Here is a 23,857-nt window from a genome sequence, read left to right as displayed (position 1 = left end):
TAGCAAATACCATATTTGTTCATAAGAATAGTTCTTGTCTTTTGGATTAAGAATAAATTAGAATTCTCATAACACTGAGGAGTAAAGAATGGGATGTTTTAGAAGGATGTTATCAAAAGTTTTTTAAAAAAACTTTACCCTTAAAAGGTTTAATTCTAGCTAGCTAGAAAACTGGTTTACCTAGAAAATTTCATTTCATTTGATGTGGGATAAGTGAAGGAATATAATACTTTAACTTCCTGCCCTATACACACGTTCCTGAATCCACCCATTAAAAATAACTTGCCGAACACTTATGTACATTGTGCTGGGTAATGCAACATATTTTACTACTTTTATACTTTCTATTTAAGGGAGAACTCAGCAGGGATTGTGTACAAGTGATTAGGAACACAAGTTTTAGAGACAGAGTTCATGCCTGGGTTCTACGACCAGCCAAGCAAGTGGTCAGCTGCTTCAGCTCTCTAGGGTTCAGTTTCCTCCCTGTAAAACGGGAGAGCAATTATACCAACCTTCTAGGGTTGTTCTAAGGATTAAATGAACTAAAGCTCATAAGGGGCTTAGCATGGTTCCTTGTATGTAATATGCATTCAATGAGTGGAAGTCATTATTAGTATTATTTTTGTTTTTGTTGTTATCGCATCCTCCTCCAAATTAAAAGATCATTTTGTCAAGTGAAGAATGACCTAGAAGGCTGTTAAATTCTGGCACGTTGACATGATCTGAGTTAGGACAATGACAGTGGTGGTGGAGAAACGTGAATAGAGACAAAAAAAAAATACTTAGAAGGTAGAATCATTTGGACTTACTGATTGGACTGGGAAAGGGAAGGAAGGAAAATAACAATTTGTTCTAATTATCTGAACCTCACACGGGAAGCAAAGATAACAATTAGTTCTAATCATCTGTCTCCCAAACAGGAAACACTAAAAATGGCATTGGATAGTAGAAGAAAGCCTGTGCTAATGCTGAGCATTCATTTAAAAATGTCTCTAAATATTTTATTTAGAAAAACAAATAGAACAGCTGCTTACTTTGTTATTTAAACATAGCTTTGTTTTAAAGGAGGCACACTCCTGCCCTATGTATGTTAACTAGACAATCGGTGCAAAAAGCAGGAACATGTAACAAATCATAGTGTGCAACACATGGTACTTCTGAGCCACTATTAGTAAGAAAGGTCCTTTGAGTTGTTTGCCATGGGTGGTGCTGAGTTAATCTACTTCTAACTAGGCGGTGCTGAGTTAATCTGTTTCTCATGAGACCTCCTCTTAGCCAATGGAGCATTTCTGAAGTGGCTGAGCAGGGCCTGGGATATAACAGCCTAAGGACTGGAGAATTTAAGTTTGCTGCTTATATGCACAGCGCTTTGCCAAAATGATAACCATGACAGACTTCTGTGAGTATTTTTATTCACCAGCCTGTTGACTTAAACTTGACTAAGTTGCTTGCCTCATTTATATGTTTTAGTAATTGAAAAATACAGATATTAATTTTTTGTCTAGTTCAGGTTATTGATATACTTATATACAGTAAAATTCATTCTCTTACAGTCACTTTTTTAATTCCATTTTATTGAGATGTATTCACAAACCATACACTCATTCACAGTGTACAATCAATTGTTCATAGTACCATTATATAGTTGTGCATTCATCACAATAAATTTTTGAACATTTTCATTACCACACACACACAAAAAGAGTAAGAATAAAAATTAAAGTAAAAAAGAACACCCAAAACGTCCTATACCCCCCGATCCATCCCTATTATTCATTTACTTTTTGTCCTCATTTTTCTACTCATCTGTACATATACTGGATAAAGGGAGTGTGAGCCCACATGGTTTTCACAATCAAATGTCCACACAATGTAAGCTATATAGTTATACAATCATCTTCAAGAATCAAGGCTACTGGGTTGCAGTTCAACAGTTTCAGCTATTTCCTTCTAGCTATTCCAATACACTAAAAACTAAAAAGGGATATCTATATAATGCATAAGAATAACCTTCAGAATGACCTCTTGACTCTATTTGAAATCTCTTAGCCACTAAAACTTTATTTTTTTTTCATTTCTCTTCCCCCTTTTGGTCCAAGAAGGCTCTCTGAATCCCATGATGCCAGGGCCAAGTTCATCCCCATGAGTCATATCCCACACTGCCAGGGAGATTTACACCCCTGGGAATCACATCTCATATAGAGGGGAGGGCAGAGAGTTTACCTGCAGAGTTGGCTTAGAGAGGCAGGCCACATCTGAGCAACAAAAGAGGTTCTCGGAGGGTGACTCAGGCACAATTTTAAGTAGGCTTAGCCTCTCCTTTGCAGTAACAAACTTCATAAAGGCAAGCCCCAAGATCAAGGGCTTGGCCTTCTAAATTGGTAGTCAAATTGGTAGTCCCCAATGCTTGTGAGAGTATCAGTAATTCCCCAGGTAGGAAGTTTAATATTTCCCCATTTCCCCCCAGTCCCTCAAGGGGTCTTTGCAAATACATTTTTATTCTCTGCCCAAATTACCCTAGGATGTATCGTAGCCTCACACTAACCTGTACAAATCAACCAGATTTCACTCCCTATTCAAAATTCCATGTAATTATGATGTTTGAATAAACTGACCATATAAGTTAAATTATATAGTATGCTACAAAAAACATAGATTTTGCACCAAATAAACATCTCTTCCTTTGGTCTCACACAGAAGTTGAAATTTTAAAACACCGTCAATATCATCCTTTACCCTTTAGTCTGATTTACATTAGTTCTAACCAAGTCCATTTTGTTCATATCTTTAATTGAAGTCTGATCTCTCTTTCAGACTCTTTAACATTTGCTGTATGGGGTAATGCTGACATTCATAGCTTCCGGACTCTAGCTCTTGAGTCTCAGGTGTCACACAGATACCCAAAGTTCCAGGGACGGACCAGGTTATACACAAACAGCTCAGCACCTCAGAATTTAGAGATAGCCATTATAACTCAGGAATAGATGTAACTGCTCTAAGAGCTTACAATCTAGGAACACTGACAACAAGCCTTCCCCTGATAACCCAAGCTCTTGGATTCAATTCTCAGAGTTTGCATGTTATAGTTAGTCCATATTAGTGAGGCATTATAATGTTTGTCTTTTCATTTATGGTTTATTTCACTCATTATCCTCAGTATCCACTCATCTAGTTGCATACCTCACAACTTCATTCCTTCTTGTAGCAGCTCAATATTCCGTTGTATGTATACACCACAGTTCACCATTCCATTCATCAGTCAATGTACCCTTAGGCCACCTCCATCAACTGCGAACTGTGAATACTGCCACCATAAACCCCACTGTGCAAATGTCCATTTGTGTCCCTCTTTTCAGTTCTTCCAAGTATATACCCAATAAAAGGGTTGCAGGACCATACGGCAACCTCATGCTTAGCTTCCTGTGGAACCACCACACTGCTCTCCAGATGGCCTACACCATTCTTCTTCCCCACCAACAGTGATTAGGTACATCCCTCTTCCACATTTTCTCCATCACTTGTATCCCTCTGTTTATTTTTTAGACAGTTTTATTCACACACCATACATTCCCTCCTAAGTAAAAATCAATGGTTCCCTGTATAACCACATAGTTCTACATTCACTACCAATATCTATATGAGGACATTTCCATTTCTTCCATAAAGAAAGAGGAAGAGGTGAAAAAAAAAAGATTTAGTATATTCAAATGTTGTATAACCATCACCACTATCTAGATCCAAACATTTTCATTACTCCAAAATGAAACCCCATATCCTTTAATCAGCCATTCCCCATTTCCCTCTATGTCAGCCCCTGGCAACAATTAATCTCCTGTGTGTCTCTATGGATTTGACTTATCTTGATATCTCATATAAATGGAATCATGCAATACATGGGGAAAAAAGAAAAAAGAAAAAGAAAGAAAAAATGACAACTAAAAGCAACAAAAGAAAAAAAATAAAATTAAAATAAAATACAATAAAAAGGTCAGACAACACCACCAACACGAAGAATCCCATACCCCTCCCTTATATCTCCCGCTTACAGACATTTAGCTTTGGCATTTTGCCTTTGTTACAATTAATGGAAGCATATTACACTATCACTGTTAACTATATACCTTAGTTTGCATTGATTGTATTTTTCCCCAATACTATCCCTTTTTCAACACTTTGCAAAGTTGACATTCATTTGTTCTCCCTCATGTAAAAACATTCTTATATATTTGTACACTTAATCTCAATCATTGACCACTCTAGGTTTCACTAAGTTATACCATCCAAGTCTTTATCTTCTATCTTTCCTTCTAGTGTCCTACATGCCCCAACCTTCTTCTTTCAACCTTACTCACAGTCATCTTTGTTCAGTGTACTTACATTATTGTGCTACCATCACCCAGTATTGTGCTACCCATTTCTGGAACTATACAGTCAATCCTGTTGAACATTCTGTACTCCTTCAGCATCAAATGTCTGCTCTCTACCCTCTTTCTGTCTCTTGGTATCTTCATTTCTACACTCTTCTTCAAACCTCTCTCTCCTGTCTTTTCCTCTCTGTCTGTAGCACTGCCTTTAGTATTTCTTGTAGAGGACGTTTCTTGTTCACAAACTCTCTCAGTGTCTATCTGTAAATATTTTAAACTCTCCCTCATTTTTGAAGGACAGTTTTGCCAAATATAGCATTCTTGGTTGACAGTTTTTCTCTTTCAGTATCTTGAATATATCATACCACTGCCTTCTCTACTCAATGGTTTTTACTGAGAAATCTGCACTTAGTCTTATTGAGCTTCCTTTGTATGTGATGGATTGCTTTTTTCTTCCTGCTTTCAGAATTCTTTGTCTTTGACATTTGAAAATCTGAGTGGAAAGTGTCTTGAAGTAGGTCTATTTGGATCAGTTTTGTTTGGGGTAAACTGTGCTTCTTGGACCTGTAATTTTATATCTTGCATAAGAGTTGGGAAATTTTCATTGATTATTTCTTCTATTATTCTTTCTGCCCCTTTTCCCTTCTCCTTCTGGGACACCTGTAACAAATATATTTGTGCGCTTCATGCTGTAATTCAGGTCCCTGAGCCCCTGCTCATATTTTTCCATTCTTTTCCCTATCTGTTCTTTTGTGTGTAGGATTTCAGATGTCTTGTACTCTAGTTCAGTAATCCTTTCTTCTGCCTCTCCAAGTCTGCTGTTGTATGTCCCCATTGTGTTTTTCATCTATTCTGTTGTGCCTTTCATTCCCATAAGTTCTGCTATTTGTTTTTTAAAGCTTACAGATTCTTCCTTATGGTTACCCAGTGTCTTCTTTATATCTTTCACCTCTTTTGTCACATTTTGTTTTAATTCATTGATTTGATTTGGAAGATTTGTTTGAACACGTTTAATTAGTTGTTTTAACCCTTGAATCTCAGTTGAGGTGTTAATTTTTTCCTTTGACTGAGCCATATCTTCATGTTTCCTGGTATGGCTCATGATTTTTTGCTATCTAGGCATCTGATTTTCTTGATTAGTTTATTCTGGAGGTTGTTTTCTCTCTTTTGCCTTTGGTTTCTTGTTGGTTTTCTTTGCTCTCTATATTTCTTTGTGTGTCTTGCTGGCCAGTTGTCAGACTGGCTCTGTCGCCCAGTCTTCCCTCCAAATTAGGCACCCAATGTGGCCTTCCACAGGGATCGGAGGAAGGCACTGGGAACCCCAATAAGGTCACTGTGTGTGGTAATATAGATCTGCTGGCTTCTAGTGGTGCTCTGTTTTCTGCGGGTCAGCAAGACCTGGGTTTGTTTTAGAGCCCTGCTTTGGCAGTTGGGTTGTCCATATTTCTCAGCCAAAACTGGGCTGGGTTTCTGTGCAGAGTATGTAAAACCGGTCCTATCGTCCTAATAAAGGGTATGGAGCTTCTTTTTAAAAGCAGACACTAACTTTAATGCCACCTGTTTCACAGGCGGCGAGGAGATTATGAAAACTGCTTTGTCTCTAGTCCCTTCTCTATGACTTCCTCTCTACAGGGATTTTTAACCCAGGGTGGACATCAGAATTACTGGCTCTATTTTAAATTTCTCATATTTACTCTGAAATGATCTGTTTTCACGTTTCTTCACCCTCTGAACTATATGCTCCTCCAGGGCATCAGGGAAGCCCCCAAGCCTGACACATTGCCTGGTATACCGTGCACTCAACACACATTTTTAAAAATGAACTTTGCACTCTTTTAGAAAAATGCACTTCTTTAACAGGGTTATTAAATTACAGCACTATAAAACAAACTAAAACTCTCCCAACTGGAAGAAAAAAATGTAGATTTTTTTTTCTTAACCAACATAAAGAATATGATTATAATCCTGGATTTTCTAACCTTTTCAGCTTACCTGTGCCAAATTTTCTCCATGTGTTTCTCCAGGTACAATAACCTGAACACATCCAAAGGGAAGGATCAAATGATTGTGCTTGCTGGATCAAACACCCCCAGAGATCAACTGACACTACAGTCTACACTATGGGATTATCTGCCCCTTGTACCTTTTCTTTTCAGCCAGGAAGAAAAGGGGCACAGTGAGTGGTCTGCCACTTCTGAAAACTCATCCTTTCGACTGGTATCAAGGAACTTGCACGCCTGCTTTGAGGGAGCAGCCCCCTGAGGGTCTTTGTAAAGTACATGAGGTAACCCTGCTCTTAGAAATCTGTCTATTGAGCATCCTAGGGAATGAATTAGAAACTGAACTAGAGGGAACAGAACTCCTTTCTTTAAAATCTTAATCCCTATGTGAGATGAAAAAAGCTGCTTTCTATGTAAAGCCCTTCAAATTTTAACTGACTCTATATCCTGTAATGACCAAAATGCTGTGGGTTCAATTTATACATAAATAATTAAGACAATTCATTACCTAATTTGAGGGTTATCAAGGCTTATTTTTTAAATTTTGTAAAGAGCACATTTAAAAATAAAATTTAATTTTAAAAATTAAAAGCCTCAGTGTAAGGTCTTATGAAACTAGTAATAATAACAGCTAATATTTTAAAAATGCTCATTATGCGCCAGGCAATTTTCTATGGCTCTATTTTTATGAACTCACTCAACCTTAGTCATCCTATGATGTGAGTAATAATTACTATCTCCAATTTACAGCTGAAGAAATTGAGGCACAGAGTGGTTAAGGAACCTTTCAAGATCACACAGCTAATACAGACCAGAACTGGGATTCAAACCCTCAAGCCTGGGTCCTGAGGCAGTGCCTCTATCATCCTCCTGTGCTGCCTCTAGAAACTACTGAGGTGAAATTTTGGACTGACATAAGAGTGAAGAGAATGCATAATATATTCAATTCAAACTAAACTGCAGAGAAGGGAATAAGCAAGGCCTGGATAGAAACCTGTACCTCAAAACTCAGCAGTGATCATCTGGGACCTACCCAGGGACTCTTGAATAACAAGTTCCTATGCCACCGATAATTAACTTCTTCCCTTTCCCAAAGTAAATGTGCTATAGATCTAGAAGTTTCTAAAAAAGAATGCTACGGGAAAAATTATAAAAGAGTCTAAAATAAGATTTTATATTATCCTTTACTGAGGTCACATTTCCAAGGAGATAAGAATCTTTTTCAGTGTAATTCTGAAATAACTAAAAATAAAAATATCCCTCCAAAATGTAAATCTAATGCTACCTTAGGTTTAGAAAATGCAACAAAATTCAAGCTTCTGGTTCACACTGCTATTTGAGTGATTTCATTCTCCTAAACTACTCCTTCGAGAGGCACTGGTCAGTGTGACAGGGTCTTCAAATCAGTATTTTCTCTTATTTGCCTTTCAGTCTACCTCCATGTTTTGTCTTTATAACACATCTTTTCTTTTCAGATGAAAATATTTGTTTACTTTTAAAAGTAAACATAAAATATATCTAACAGCTGGTAATAAACAAATAAACATAAAATATATCTTACTGCTGGTAAAATATTCCAAACTACCTAGCAAATATATAATAACTTAAATTAGTTATTTTTACTTTATTGGAAAGCAAAACAAGTTCCATTCTCCTCTAGATTTCCCTAACTGCTTCTTATTTTCTTTTCATGCTACAAACACTGCTAGGAGAAAAAAATATCATTCAAATGGGTATGAAAGGACACCCTCAAGATACAATTTACTATAATTGTCAATAACTGGGAGATGAAAATATGTTTTTGCTCCCCTTCCCCTGAATCTAGATTAAAGAAAGAAATTTGGGGCAAACATTTTAGCAGTAGTTAAAAACAAACAAAACAAACAAACAAACGAAAAAACTATTCTATTTAGCAATGGGGGAAGACACACACACAAGCTTACTCTGCAGATGATAAATTAAAAATCAGCAACATCTAAATTATTTGCCATTGATTTAATTTTCTCACTTTGGGCTGTTCTTCCCATTTCAAATGAAAGAAGAAATAAAACAACAACATGTTGAATCATAAGATCCATAAATAATAGCTTTTATAGTTTTCTCTCCTAAAGACAAGATGAGTCAAAATCTGCTTTGCGTATCAGAAGAAAGCCTGTGGCTAGTTTGGTTCAATTCCATTATCTTGTGTCTTTATTACCATATAATTGGAAAACATTTCCTGATGGCAAAAATAGGCCCCAATTAAATTCTCTTACCCATTTGAAAACTTCAGCTTCCCTCTTGAATGGTCTAACAATATGTACTTGCACCTTCCTGGGGTCTAATGAAATCATAATGTGACATCTCACAATCAGTCAGGTAGAGATTTGGCAATTCAGTAGATACAGACATAGGCCTCTCTCTTTTCCGATCTTTCTTCAGCAACGGCTATGTCTATGTGGAGAACATCAAACAGGGGAGAAGGGCAACTATTTGATAAAGACCAAAACTTGCAGATAACTGAAATCAAGGTGGTTTTAAAATGTGATTAATTCAGCTCTCAGACCCCATTAGTTCTCTATTATGCTCTGTATTTATGTATGTATGCTTGTGAATGGTTTTCGAAAAATTAAAGAAAGTTCCCCCAAATAAGTCTGACCACCCATCAGGAAGCACGACTCTGTGGGAACACCGGGTGAGGGACAGATGGTCTGTGGATAAGGGGTGGCTGGTAAGCCACCAGCCTGTGAGGGATTCTGCTCTGGCAGAGCTGGCCCACAAACCAACACAAGGAGATCAGTCTTCTGAAATCAGATGGGCCAATTCAGTTATGCAAATGAATAGGCCTGAATTACCAAATTCAGGTAACGGCTAAGTTCGTATCATGCTTCGTATTTTGTCAAGTCATAAGAGGCACTGTTTCTGTGCAAGGGAGACCTAGACAGATGAGGGACCCAGTCTTCAAAGAATATAATGCAATAAGACTTACGACTTGAAAAAAGGAGGAGGAGAAGGAAAGGGAAAAGAAGGGAAAGGAAAGAAAGAGAATGGAAAGGAAGGGAAGAAAAGAGAAGGGAAAGAAAGAAAAGAAAAAGAAAAATTTCTAATGCTATCTATGAACACTTAAATCATGTATAAAACACAATTTTTTATTTTATGTAGGTGTATACATGAGGAAAGCAAGCAATATGAAAAATTACTATCACAGAAAAATGAAAAAAAACTTCAAATTATGCATTTACGTTTCACATGTACTACCCAGCATCTTATATGAGAAGTAAAATAATCATACATAGGATCTTCCTGAGGTCACATTCCAGCACTTTCCTTTCCTCCTCTGGTGATTAGCTTGAAAAATACTCTGCTGACACTCACTAAAATGACAACTAAGGAGGTTTTTTGCCTTCTTCAGGAATAAAACATTCATCCAGAGCCTATTTTTGTGATTTATAGCAATGGAGGTCCATGCCAGCCGTAGAATTCAGGGCTGCCTGCAAATAGATTTATGATCTGCTTCAAAGGTACAGTGATTTTCCTGGCTTTCACTGCAGTCGCCTACATCTTATATACTGTTTTCATGAAGGGAGACAGAGAGGAAGAGCAGGACTGATGAAATTTATCTGTAAAATAATCTACAAAAGAATGAGGAAAATTCAAAATTCAAATAGTAATCCCTTTTTTCCCACAAAAATATTCAGTCCAGCTTTTGTACAGTCTCAATTATACATTTTAATTTTAAAAATTAAATCTCTACATAAAACCACAGTAAAAGAATGGTAAACTTATTTTTTGCATAAAAATTAAATGGATTTTGCTTTGTTAATCTAAACTAATGCAATTTTGCAAAATGTCTGTTTTCATATAATCAGAACATAGTGAAGGCATCTATCTAGAAACAATTATACAGGAAGGTAAAGTCCAAACAAACAGGGGCATTTCCAGAGGCCTAGAGACAAACAGGGTAACCTGCTCTTCGGGCAACCGTTGACCCTGACCTCAAAGATGAGGTAAAAACATCCACTCCCGAGAAGTGAACCATTTCAGATCATTTAGGTTGGGATTTCTGCAACAACTCATAATGTAAAACAAACAAACAAAATGTTAACTCACTTTAGAGCTATAACTATGCATGGCCTGACAAATGTTTGCTGAGTGAATATTATTTTATTCTTTTCAATGGTAATTCATTAGTGCCATTAAAATGCACCATTATTTCATGTGCTATTAAGAAAGAAAAAAAACTGCGAACTAAAGTATGTTGCATCCCGATTTCAAGGTGTGGGGGAACACCTATCTTTGAATCAGAAACCTACCTATTTTCCAATTCCAGGCTATGATGGTTCTGCAGGTGAATCTGCTGGTTGGTGACAGAGTGCTAACTGCATGCAGCAAATCACACTACAGGTTTCTTATTCTCTGACTCAAGGATTTTTATTTAGGTTAAACCAAGTTAAGTAATTCTGTAATATGTTACAGTTGGTTACATACAAGCAACTCAGGTCTTAGCCTCACTGGAGAGCTTCCCAACCCCTTATTCCATAGCCTCTGGGCTGGGGTCCTTTCCCCTCTCCTCATTCCCCCAGTATTCACACATGCATGAACATTTACACACACACACACAAACACTTACACAGGCCGCAATCCAACTTCTTTATACCATAAAGGCATCTCTGACCATAAACATCTGAGGAGTGAGGAGAACCCTTATCTACTACAAGGATGGGTGTGTGAATAAATCCTTGGTTGAAGGCAGAGCATGGTTCAGCCCAAGCTCCGTTTTCCTATCCTTATCTTATTCGACCTCTAAAAAGGGATGCTGATCTATGAAAGGCCCTTCTTTGACTTCCATGACCCCATGTTTCCTGGTTTCCCATCTAGCTCATAAACTCTTCCTCTGCCTCCCTATATAAGCATCCATGTTCCCCAATGTCCCATTCTTGGTCCTTTCTTTCCCCAGCACCTCTCCTAAGTGACTTTCTCCCTCAAGGTCTCCATCAAAATTCAGCAAAGGACTTCTCAAGGTCAGCCAGCCAGTTGCAGGAAAAGACCCCAGCTCTTAATTCTAGTTAACATTTATTGAGTATTATGCATCAATTCTTTCAGGCATCAGAGACACAAAATAAGTAAGATATAGTTTGCCCTCAAGGACTGGGAAATCTAACAGATATCACACATAGAATCCAATGTTCTTTCCAGAAACTAATATAGAAGCTCTGCATTGCCTCAAATGAAAATACACCCTTTTCAGGCAAGTCAGACTCAACTGGACTATACTCTAAGGCAAGGATTCCTAACCACCTTACCACAGTTCTATGGACTTTTCACAGAAATGTTTCAAAATTCTGATTTTTGATTGTGTAAAATACATTTTTTTTACAACCAGGAATACATACTACAGTAACATATGTTAAGTGGAACACTTTGCAAAAGTTAAAAGTGTTACAATTACTGTTGGTTAGGAGATAAGAGGCATAAGCAAAACAAGTATGATAATTGTCAAAGTTTACATAGACAATGCAAGACACCTACTAAGTAGTAATTCTCTCAGTACAATTATTGTTGATGTATTTAACACTATATTATATGTTTAACTCCTTTTAACTGTGCCTATAAAATGTATGGCATGGACTTCCATTTAAACATGACAAATAAAACACATGAAATTCCATTAAAATGACAGTAAATCCACAAGGCTAAAGGAAACAGGAGAGTACACAAGACAGCAAAATTTTGAGTAGAGGAAGTAACCCAGAGAAAAGTCAGTGCAAAGAACAGAATCTCAGACACGTTCAGGAGTTGGGGGCAAACAATTCCTCTAAAAGTGGGGTTGCAGGATGAAGCAAAACAGGAGGGTGGTTGAAAGGTTTTGTAAGGAGCAGTTACAGTAACTATATAGTTATAGTTGGTCTAGATCTCCTTCCCCATCCTTTGAAAGCAGGGCTCTCCATTCTATCAGAAGAGGTGAGATTTACTTTTGAAGACATGGAGCCTGAGAGGCTCTGAACTTGGGGACACAGGAAAATGAGACTGAAATGCCATACTGAATACAGGGAGGTTAAGTGAAAATTTGCATGGTAAATGTGAGATACCCTTCAGGCTTATCCTCCCACTCAGTTCCCAGAACATAGTCAGCCAGAATGCTACTTCCCAGGCAGGAAATTAGAGGATTTATCCTTCAGAAAACTAACCAACTTAAGACAAGACACATGTGGCTCTCTCCCAGTGGTGTACTTCTATGAATTAGACTTCTATGAAGCCAAATGGTCAGCAAGCCTCATCTGTGCATAGAAAGCATCCAAACATAAATATGAACATACAGCTAGGGATGATCAGATAATTAAGGAAAGCTTCTAATATGAATTAGAGAGACCCAAAACAAAGGGGGGGGGGGGGATTTTAAAGAAACACAGGCAATACAAAGAGAAGAAACCTACCCCCAAAATAATAATTAATTTCTGAGATATGAGGAAAAATATTATATCCATGAAACAGGAACAGAAAACAACAAAAAGGAACCTTTAGAGAAGAAGAAAATGTTCTTGGAAATTTTTTAAAAAGATGACAGACTTGGAAGATAAAATTGAGGAAATCTCCCAAAATTGAGAAAATCTGCCTAAGAAATTCACAAAAAGATGGAAAATGGGAGTAAATGGTAAGAAAAAAGGTTCAACATCCAAATAACAGATATTCCACTAAGAAAAGTGAAAATGTAGGTGAAGGAATTATCAAAAAAATAATATAAGAAACTCTCTCAAGAACTGAAGAATATGAGTCTCTAGTTCAAAGAGGCCCACAGTGTTCCCAGCCCCTTTAATAACCAAAGGATACCATTATGAAATGCCATAACATAAAAGCGTCCAGAGAGGGAATAAAAATAAACAACTCACATACAAAAGACAGAATCAGAAGCATCGGATTTGTTAATAGGAGCATGGAAGCAAGAAGAAAAACTCTGAGAAAAAAATTATTTCAATATAGAGTTCTATACCCAGGCAAAATATTGTGTGAGGAGAGAACGAAGATAATTTTAGACATACAAGACCTTCCACTTACCTCCCTCCCAGCATATCTTCATAGGAAGCTTCTGGAGGATGCAATCCACCAAATGAAGGTGGAGAATTGGAAAGACATAGGACCCAGGAATTAGGAGATCCTAATATGAGAAAGATGAAAGAAATTCCCAGAATGATGGGGAGCAAAGTCCCCTAACAACAGCTGTAGCCAGACCAGAGTCCAAGACAGATCAAAAAAGGACATCTCCATGAAAGAAACTAGAACTGACAAATTATTTCATAGGTATGAATGTATGGAAAATAAAAAAAAAATACATTATAGTTTTGTTGGTTTGGGGACAAATTTGTGATACGTAACAGAGAAAAATAAGCAAAAAGAGAGAGAGAAAGAGAGATATCAGTGCCTAGTCCTTGGGAAAGCAAAAACATTGATAAAAAGAAAATCTAACCCACTGTAAATAAATTTTACTTTGTCAAAATAAACACTGAATATTGATTTAACCAAAAATGGTGATACTGGGAGAAGTAAAAGAAATGTATGTCTATAGGGAGAGAAGTTAAGTACAAAAGTTAAATCTTTATTTCTATGGTAGAAAATCAGTGGTTCTGATACTTAAAAAAAATCAGTATAGCAGATTATTTAGAAGTAAGGTGGAACACAGCAGAACGAACAGCTAAAATAATTAAAGTGGGTGTTTCCAAGAATCAGAAATCTGGAATGGGGAGGGATTAGGGTACAAGGATAGCTGTTCTTAAATGAATCTTGTATGCTTGATTTTAAATAATATGCAAGTATTACTTTGAAAGAAACAAAAATTAATTATAAAAGGTACCACAACTTATAATTTTTTTCAGAGATGTAATAACGTTATTGTGGTTAGGTATTTTTTAAAGTCCTTATCTTTTAGTTATACATACTGAAATATTTACAAATGAAGTATCTTCAAAATAAAAAGGAGTGTATAGAGAGTAGGGTTACAGATCAAACAGGATTGGCCACGAATTTATGATAGTTTAATACTGGGGTTCATTATGTCTTCTGTCAACTTTCATATATATGTGAAATTTTCCACATAAAACGTTATTTTAAAAAAGAAAGGGTGGGGGGAGAACACACATGCACAAGCCTACTAGGCCATTTTTTTGTTGCCAAGCAAGCCTATGATGATTAGCACCTAAATTCTGTTTATAATAGAAATTAGAGGTAAATCTATTTCTCTTTAATAGCTTTGGGAGACAACAATAAAAAGGAATTTGGTATTTAACCATGTCATTTTCTTGACTGACTTGTTGTTCTTAAGGTCTTTTTGAATCCTGCAGTCTAGAGCCCCCAGTATGGTATCAGGCACAGGGCCATGTTTTAGTAAAAGAACTTTTTCTTTTAGTGGTACAAAAATTAATGGTGTATATCAATGACATCTTAGACTTGGTGAAATATGGTAGATGGTTTGAGGAGGGAAAAGTAGCAATTAAAACATGACACACTCTCACAACACATCCTATTTTCAGAAATGTTAAAATGAGGGGAAAAATGCCTCTTGGATTTGACAAAACCCAGCACTTATTTTCCCAAATAAGCATCCCTTCTTGAATGAACTCATCATCCCCACACCAAATCAATCTTTAAAATCAGCAGATCCATAAGAATTGCATCTGTCTCTACTTTAGTTTGCCAGGGGTACCTCTTCCTCCTCATAGTTTGAAAATACCAGCTTTCTATGCCTCTCCTTTGTCCAATGCCAAGCAAGTCACCCTGTTCCATAAACACTCATAGAATGAATAAACATTTCCTTTTGTGCCTTTCAGAGTGCTCTGTGCTCAATGGGTTCTAGTGACTAATACACCAGCATTAACATGGACTTGCCCCTGTACCATCAGAGTTATTATTACAAGCAACAGAAACTACTTCTGCCCATTTAAGCAGAAAAGGAATTTGTTCTGAAGGTAACTTGCAGAATCTCCAGGAAGGCCCAAGAACTGGGTGTGGCGGCTATGTTGCCAAAAAGAATGCTTAAAATGATGGCAGAGAACCTGTCCAGTAAAGATAACTCTACTTCTGCCACCAGGAACAGACTCTGAAGCTGGCATCACTGACCCTCCAGCACTGGTCAAGGGGCATTGCCGAATGGACCATCTGCCATGAAGAAACAGTCTGGGTCATGGGCGCAGCTTATGCTGCAAGATGTCTGGGAAAGCAAGCACTTTCAGCTCCTCCAGTGGGGAGGGGGCTCTGCCTCACAGTGTGGGAAAATTCCCAACATGGGAAAGGCGTTCAGAGGCCAGTGTTCAAAAGAATGACAAGTGTCCACTCTATGCTATAAACAAATAATCTGGAAAAGCAAAACCCAATTCAGAGTAATAACAGAATATGCATAGAGTACACTCAGAGTAAAAACATGCTCACATTCCGTCTTCATCTTATTTGATTAGGTGTACTATGAAATTTTGTTTTAGAACCTGGGCACAGGCCTATGTTATGGCTACTCAAAATGTTATACTCATTTTGAACTAATAATTTCAATACGATCTTAGATAATTAAGAAATACCTGGGAATAGCCTCTTTAACCTAGTGGTGGTCATGGAGTGGACGCATTTAAGCGCTGAATGATTAATTACCTAGGGAATAATTATTGTTGAGTAGAAAAGAATAAAGCTAAACATTCATTAAAAAATAAAGGAAAGGATGTAAAAACATTATATGTTACACAAACATTACTAAGTTGAATTTAATATTGGCAGATTTGCTTATGTGTGCAAGGGAGCTCAATTTAAACTGCATGATCAGATTTAGGAGGTACTTTAAGTCATCTGATTTAACACCGTATCCAATAAAGGCATTCTGTCCTATTACATTCCTGACAGATGGCCCAAAAAGTACACCCTGTTTGTTTCTAACCTTCTTTGATCTGGATTCTATTCAGCCAAAATTAGCATTCATTTCTTGTTCCCTGTTGACTAATACTCAAATGAACTAAAATTATTTTTTATAGCCCAAACTGTTGTTAAACTAGGACTTCCACAGCCTGTACTTGGGCATCTGATCGTGGAACCTGAAAGAACTTCACATCCATCCTTCTAAAGTATAATCTACTTAGTTTTGTAGATTTCTTGCTCTAGGCTAAGGGATATCAAGATTAATCCTGATTGTCAACCAAATTAACTACCGCTTTGTGCATCATCAACAAATCTGCTATATTTATGATCTACATATATCTGAGTCACTGGAAAATTATAGGAACATTAGGATCAAGTGACAAGCTCTAAAGCAGATCAACAGAAACCACCTTTTTTGTTGGCTTCCACACTTAAGAACATTCTGTGGGTACAGCTGATCAACCCATCTATGAGACCACATCCTAGACCTCATTTCTGCATCTCACCCACAAAGATTACTCAAGAGCCTAGTTGATAGATACGTTCCAGAAGGACTGTGTGTATATAAAACTTTGATGAATCTAGCTCTATTTTAAATACCCCAGGTTACATACAATAAACGAGTAGTAGAGGAAATTTTTGGAACAGCACAGAATTCTTTAGTGAAACAAAAACTATAACCCAAGTCACCTGTTTTGTAAGTCTTGATTTTCATATATTGGGTTCACTTATTGGGCTAAATACACATTACACATGAGGCAGAATACAAGTCAAAATTCTATGTTAGGTATTTAATAAAGGCTTTTAGAATTATGACTAATGACATGCATAATATGCATTTGAATTAAAACAGCTTTGGTAACTGTTTACCATGTTAAGAGATTGTACAATTAAACTTTTCAACTAAAAAAATGTTTCAAGTTTTCTGCTAATTTACATGGATTCTAAGACCAAAGAAAATCCAAAATCAAAATGTCATGTTCTACTGCAATATGGAATCTTGAGAAAATCTGCCTTCCAAATTTTGAAGAGGAGAATACTCTTATTCTTTCTCTGAAGAAAAAAGGAAGGCAAGGACTTTAAATATTTATAATGCCAAATGGTGATTCAAGAAAGATTTAGGGAACAGGATTCATGATGTCATTAATGATACTTGTTAAACCAAATAACAGATGCGGGATAAATAATCAGTTTCAAAATGAATGAAACCTTCAAAACATAGCTGCTCCTCACCAACCACTTGCATAAGGGAAACAGGAAGGGAGTTACAGCAGCTGAAACAAGGGCTTATACCAAGCACTTCTAATTAACCAAGTCCTAATCCCAATAATTAAAATGGAAACTACATTTAAAGGCTATATACAGACCTCTGAATCTACACAGCCATTAACTTGTTTGAAACTGATTTTTTTAAAGGTCTTAATAAGCCCTCAGGCATTTAGCAAAATCATCTTGCTTTGCACCAAGAAAAAAAAAAAAGCAAACATAAATTGTGACTTATTTTGAGGGCATTTGTAGAATCATATAGGTTCAGACATTGTATAAATTTTCTAATTATATTGAGAATTAAGATATTCATCTTTTTGAACTATAGCAACAGTCAATGATTACTTTACAGAGGTAGGGGAATGGGGAGGGTTCTACATTCTTTAAAAAAAAAAATGCCTGTTATCTTCCATTTCACAGTACAGAAACTGGTGTAAAATAAACAATTTTCCCATGGTCAGCATAAGTGAACTGTAAGGTTAAGACCTCTTGGGATGCAAGAACAGACTGTCTTCAGAATCTTTAAATTCAGAGTATTTACTGAGGACTTAGCATGTGAATTGAGTACACAATATTTCAGTTAACACTCTCTCTGGTGATAGTCCACATAAGCTGTCATTAGAGATCACTGCAGTAAGCCTTTCTTTAACAAGCCGTGTCCATGTAAACCTCACTGAAAATAAAATCTATGGTCTAATTGCCTTAAAATTTTAGCTACTTCAATATGTCCTTAATTTTTTTTTTTTTAACTTTCAGAATTCTAGAGCAGGACATATTTGGCAAGCACTGCAGAGGGGAAGGACAAGTACCTGAAATAGGAGTATTTTCAGCTCTATTTTAAAGGACAATCATTTGATAAGAAAGATCCTAACTACCTACCTCATTATACCTTTCAGTATAGGGTAATTTTATATAATTTTAAGACCTTATTGTAAACCATAATGGATTGAATTGTATCTCCCAAAAAGAGATGTTGGGATTCTAATCTCCAGTACCTCAGAATGTGACCTTATTTGGAATTAGGGGCATTACAGACAGAATTAGGCAACTTAAAATGAGGTCATACTGGAATAAAGAGGGCCACATTAATCCAATGTGACTGATGTCCTTATAGGAAGAAGGCATTTGGACACAGACAGACAGACAGGGGAGAATGCCATATGACAACGGAGGCAGAAAATGCCTCATGGACTGCCAGCAAACCACCAGCAGAAGCCAGGAGAGAGATATGGTACAGATTCTTCCCCACAAACTTCAAAGGAAGCATGGCCCTACTGATTGATATTGTGCTATTGGACTTCCAGCCTCCAGAACTGTGAGACAATAAATTTCTAATTTTTAAGCCATGCAGTTTGTGGTACTTTGTTAAGGCAGCCCTAGCAAACTAAGATTTAAACTATGGAGTGGAAATTTAACCACAAATATACACATTCAAACATATTAGGCTCTTCTGAAGTATGGTCTCTGTGCTAGTTTCCTAGGTGGCTCAAAGCAGATACCATGAAATGGGCTGGCTTAAACAATGGGAATTTATTAGTTTGTAGTTTGAGGCAAGGAAAATGTCCAAATCAAGGCCACATCAAGGTGATGCTTTCCTCCTGAAGAATGGCTGCTAGTGATCCTTGGCCCCTCTGCCACATGGCAAGGCACATGGCGGTGTCTGTTGGTCTCTTCCTTCTATTCCTGGTTTGCACTTTCAGCTTCTTGCTTCTGTGGCTTTCTCTCTCTTTCTATATTCATTCTGATTATAAAGGACTCCAGTAATAAGATTAAGTCCCATCCTGAATGAGGTGGGTCACATCTTAACTGAAGTAACCTCGTCAAAAGATCCTACTTAAAATGGGTTTACACCCACAGGAATGGATTAGGTTTAAGAATATGTTTTTCTGGGGTACATACAGCTTCAGACCGCTACAGTCCCTAAGACTGATTACTAGATTTGCTGATAGAAGTATAATCTAAAATGTCATTGTATTGCTATTTGCTTGATTTTTTTGCAAATTGGAATCTCTAAGAAATGAGTAACTCTTTTCTTTGTGGACTGCATTGGTTTAATCTTTAACTTCACTGGAAACTTCCCATGCTGATCAAGAGTGAAAGTACACACTAGGTTTTCAAAGACACAAATGTACATGGTATGATAGCTTTTGGAATTAATTGCACTTATAACATTCCAAGCACTCTCTGTTAACAAAAGCATATAGTCATTTTCACATAGTGTGAATTCTGTAAAATCAACATTCTTTCCATCATCAGAATTTGCTTCCTTAAAGATAGTGGAGTAAAGCCAGAAAATGATTGCAATTTTGGTGAAGGTTCACCCCTCCATACCTCTGCACTGCACTCCTTTACCTCATTCATTAGAATAAGAAATAGACATCTTCTCTGGAATTGCTGTCATGAGTAGAAAAAAGAACCCAGAATTGGTACAGCTTGGAAGGTATCTTTTTCCTACTTGAAGCAATATATTCTGTGAAAACCAAATATCTACTTATTTCAGGAATGTGTGCCAGAAGTTCCAAATACTCATCAGCACCTCAAATATTGTATTTAAATAAATACTTTTATGTAAAAGAAATACAACTTTTAAACAATATACTCCAGTATTACTGACGATGACTTTTTACCTCAGGAGAATGGGATGGTAGTGGAATGGCGAAGGAACATTTAGGGTATTAGTCAAAGGGCAGACCAACTGCTTTTTTAAATGCAACAAGATGCATTCACCCAAGTATCATTTGTTAATCCCTGCACTTGTCCCTTTTCAGATCCTTCTTCCATTCCCATCAGCAATATTTAAAATCTTTCTTCTAGAACCCCCTTCTCATTTCCCTCAGCAGGTAACTCTGCCCTCTAGCTGAGTTCAATTGTTACAAATCCTTCAACTTCCAGCTCCACTCAACTACCTAGAAACCCATGGGTTTCTTTCTCCTGACCTCTTATCAACGCCAGTCCCATTATAACTGTTGGTGATCTCACTCCCTGACTGTAACCACCCAGCAGAGTTTGGTGTCTTTCCCAGGCTCCTACAATGGACCCACACACTTCTGACCAAACAAGTCCTGTATCTTCTGATGTAGTTCCCCAGGCCCTCTAATGCCTCAACTCATCCTTCCATCCTTGGCACCTACAACTAAGACTAGCAAGCAGAAGTTATTCAATGAATGTTGAACAGAAACAACTTACTTTTAAGCATGAGTTATTTTTAATAGCTAAAACCAGAACTGAGCTTGTCCCAGATTGTCTGCAGAAAAGCACATGATTTCTGCTCTACTTTATTTTTTTTCAACCCATAGCAATCTTAAAAAAAAAAAAAAAAAAGGAATGAGACATTTGCAGTGACTAGGGTTGTCAGATAAAATACAGGCCGCCCAGTTAAAACTGAATATTAGAGAAACAAAAAATAATTTTCTGGTATAAGTGTGTTCCAAATATTGCATGGGATATAAGTATACTAAAAAATCATTTTTAAATCTTTCAAATTTTAAAAATCCATATTTAATCACATGCCCTATATTTTATCCGCTAAATCTGGCAACCCTATCAGTGAGTCTTGAAAGATTCTAAGAGTACCCAATAAATGCTTCTTTAGGTCACCTGGCAGTTTGTATGCGAACTCTGCATATTTCCCAATTAGCCAGATTTTATATCTGTTAATGCAGCTGGGTTTCCTTCTGAGAATCTCTGAGATCAGTTAACATGCTTTGGGAAATTCTGTTTATTGTATAAATATTTTCACTTATTTGCTAATTTCATAGAATTCCCTTCTAATGTTGATCTATCAAGAATTTTAGCACAAGGAATACTGTCATGTTGCTCAAAATGTTTTGAAAATTGATATTCATAAAGTTATTAATATGCTTAAGCTAAGTCTTGGCTAAATAAACATTTGTCAAATTTTCATATTTTCAATTAAACCAGCAAAACACAGTAAGGAAAATAAATCTTTCATTTTTTTTATTTCATTAATCAAGCACAATGGTACATACTGTCCTCCCTAACAGGCTGGGGAGAAGCAGCTTAGCAGGCGGAGGAGGAGCTTGTGATGTAACTGCAGTGGGTCTTTGTTGGAAGAATCTTCCTTAAATGTGAAACATCTGTAAATTAAAACACTCAGCTTAACTGTGTAGGGGCTGACAAGAGAAAAAAAGTTGGCTCTTTTAGCTTTGTGTACTGGAGGCTTAAAATTTTGCTCAACAGAGGAATTCCTCACAGGTCATTTAGAAGAGTACATATTGTCTCACTAAAGGAAGGGAAAGCAGGCTTTCTCTGCAAAAGAGTACCATTTTAGAGCACTAACTGTTGTGTTTGCCAGTTCACTGGTTAATGGTGATGGAAGTTTTAACACAAAGTATAAAGAAGGATACCTTCCAGCCTGTACCAATCCTGAAAGTTCCCTACATTAATGGGTTCATCTTTGTATTCATGACAGTGATTCCAGAGAAGATGTCTGTTGCTTATTCTAATGAAAGAGATAAAGGAGTGCAGTGCAGAGGGATAGAGGGGTGAACCTACACCAAAATTTCAAATAGACTAACCTCAGAGAAAACTTCTAGACAGAGAATGACTAAGTCTGAAGTAACCATATGGGGTCATAAGATGATAATGAATTAAGATGTTTATCCCAACACAACCACACTACCTGCTTTCCACCATATTGGCAGCTCCAGTTAAGGACGGTTGTCAAGCTACCAGAACACTCGCACACTGCAGAGGTGCAGAAAATGCCTGGATGTCTGCCCAAAACTGGGCTCTCCAAGTAACAGACTCAATTTATGGTACCCATCTAAAGCTCGCTGGGGTTAGCAGCGTCTTTTTCTTAGCTGGTACCAGGAAGGGCTGAAATTTGAAAAGCTCAAGACACTGGTAGTGGCTTCCACCTGCCTGTGCAGAGCAGAAAGGCTGACAAACACATTCATTAAACTTGATCTGAAGCAAGCGAGCCTGAGAGGTCGTTCCTGAAATATTCATAAAGTGTGTTACCGGACTCGCCGCTTAAGAGGTTGAGCAGGAACACCTTACGTAGGCGCAGCCCGCACCCACACTAAGTAAAAAGATACCCACAACAGCACACCCCGCCACCACATTCCACCATTCTTCTTTTTTCTGTCGTCTGTCGCACCCCACCAGCCTCTATAATTCTACTTGTCCAGGAAAGTGTGACGCTCTAATAAGTGAGGAGTTTTCCAGCACTTGGAGGCAGCGCCGCACACTAACCCCCAAGATAGTTCCTCTGGGCTCGCGTCGCGGATAACCTCCAGGGGCCCAGCCAACCCGCTGCCCTGCATCCTCCTAAGAGCCGAAGCCGGTGGGGTAAGGGGTCCCCGGGGACCCGGATCAGCCACTCGTCCCAACAAGACCGCCTTTCTTCGCCTCCCATTTTGGCTTTAACCAGGGTTTCCTCCCCCAGAGCTCTCGGCGTTCAGTCGCTAGGCGACCCGCGCCCGGGCCGAGATGCAAACAGCCTCTCGCGCCCACCTGCAGCCCCGAAGGCTTTAATTTTGAAGGCAGGAGTGGGGGGAGTGGGAAGAGGATTACGGTCCCAGGGGACCTTACAGCCCCTACGCCGCAGTAATGTGCACTCCTCCATACCCCTTTTCTGCCCCCAACCCTTAGCATTTCTGCTGCGCCCCAGACTCAGTGCAGCTCGCACGGTGCCACCACCTCTTTCCCCTCCAAGGGCATCTGCCCTTCGCCCCTCGGCTCCCCTGGGGTCGGCCCCAGGCGCGGCTACTCACCTGGACCCCAGCGGCGGCGGCTCAGCAGGTTCCGGCGCGCGGCAGCCGGCTCTCCATCCCCGCCTTCCCCAGGCCGCCCCGGCTGCGCGCTCCGCGGCGGCGAACGACGCCGACCGTCTCCCGCACCGAGGCTGAACAAGGGAGGCCACTGCTGCCGCACTGGCTGTGGGCGCAGGAGGAGCGGGGGCGGGGCAGGAATCTGGGTCGCAGGGAGCGAAGCAAGAGAGGATGCAATGCGGCCGGCCAGCTGCGAAGAGGCTACCGAGAGCACCCCAAGAAGGGCGTGCAGTGGTTTCCCGCGGAGCGCGACGCGGGCGGCGACTGAGCATGCCCAGTCCCAGATCCGGGGTTGCGGGCGCGGTGCTGGAGGAGAGAACTCCTCCCCCAGCGCTGGAGTTTAGGCGAAAGGGTTAAATCTGCGGACCCGCCTGAGGTGGGGAGAGGGCGGGAGTTGGCTGCTGGGGCCCAGTGTAATTGTGCCCCTGAAGGACCCCTAGTGGCGTCCCGCACTCCAGGATGATGAATTTGGGAAGACCTGTCAAAGGGATTTCTATAGACTCTTGGAATGAGGGGACGCCGTTTTCCCCCTGCCCTCTCCTCAGAGAATTGTCCGGAAGTCAAA

The 23,857-nt window shown here is 38.5% G+C and overlaps 1 protein-coding gene across 1 annotated transcript in view; it reads right to left on the bottom strand.

Annotated features, from left to right (window-relative positions):
• The window catches only part of ELMOD1 (ELMO domain containing 1), an 83,196-nt gene extending 59,606 nt beyond the window's left edge, over positions 1 to 23,590 (bottom strand). Inside the window, exon 1 of the mRNA XM_037841322.1 lies at positions 23,236 to 23,590. The gene's annotated coding sequence lies outside the window, so the exon portion shown is untranslated. The remainder of the gene's footprint in view (positions 1 to 23,235) is intronic.
• Between the last annotated feature and the right edge of the window lie 267 nt (positions 23,591 to 23,857).

This window comes from Choloepus didactylus, chromosome 6, assembly GCF_015220235.1.
Source record: "Choloepus didactylus isolate mChoDid1 chromosome 6, mChoDid1.pri, whole genome shotgun sequence".
NCBI classification, from domain to species: domain Eukaryota; kingdom Metazoa; phylum Chordata; class Mammalia; order Pilosa; family Megalonychidae; genus Choloepus; species Choloepus didactylus.
This window is presented reverse-complemented; position numbering and strand designations above follow the sequence as displayed.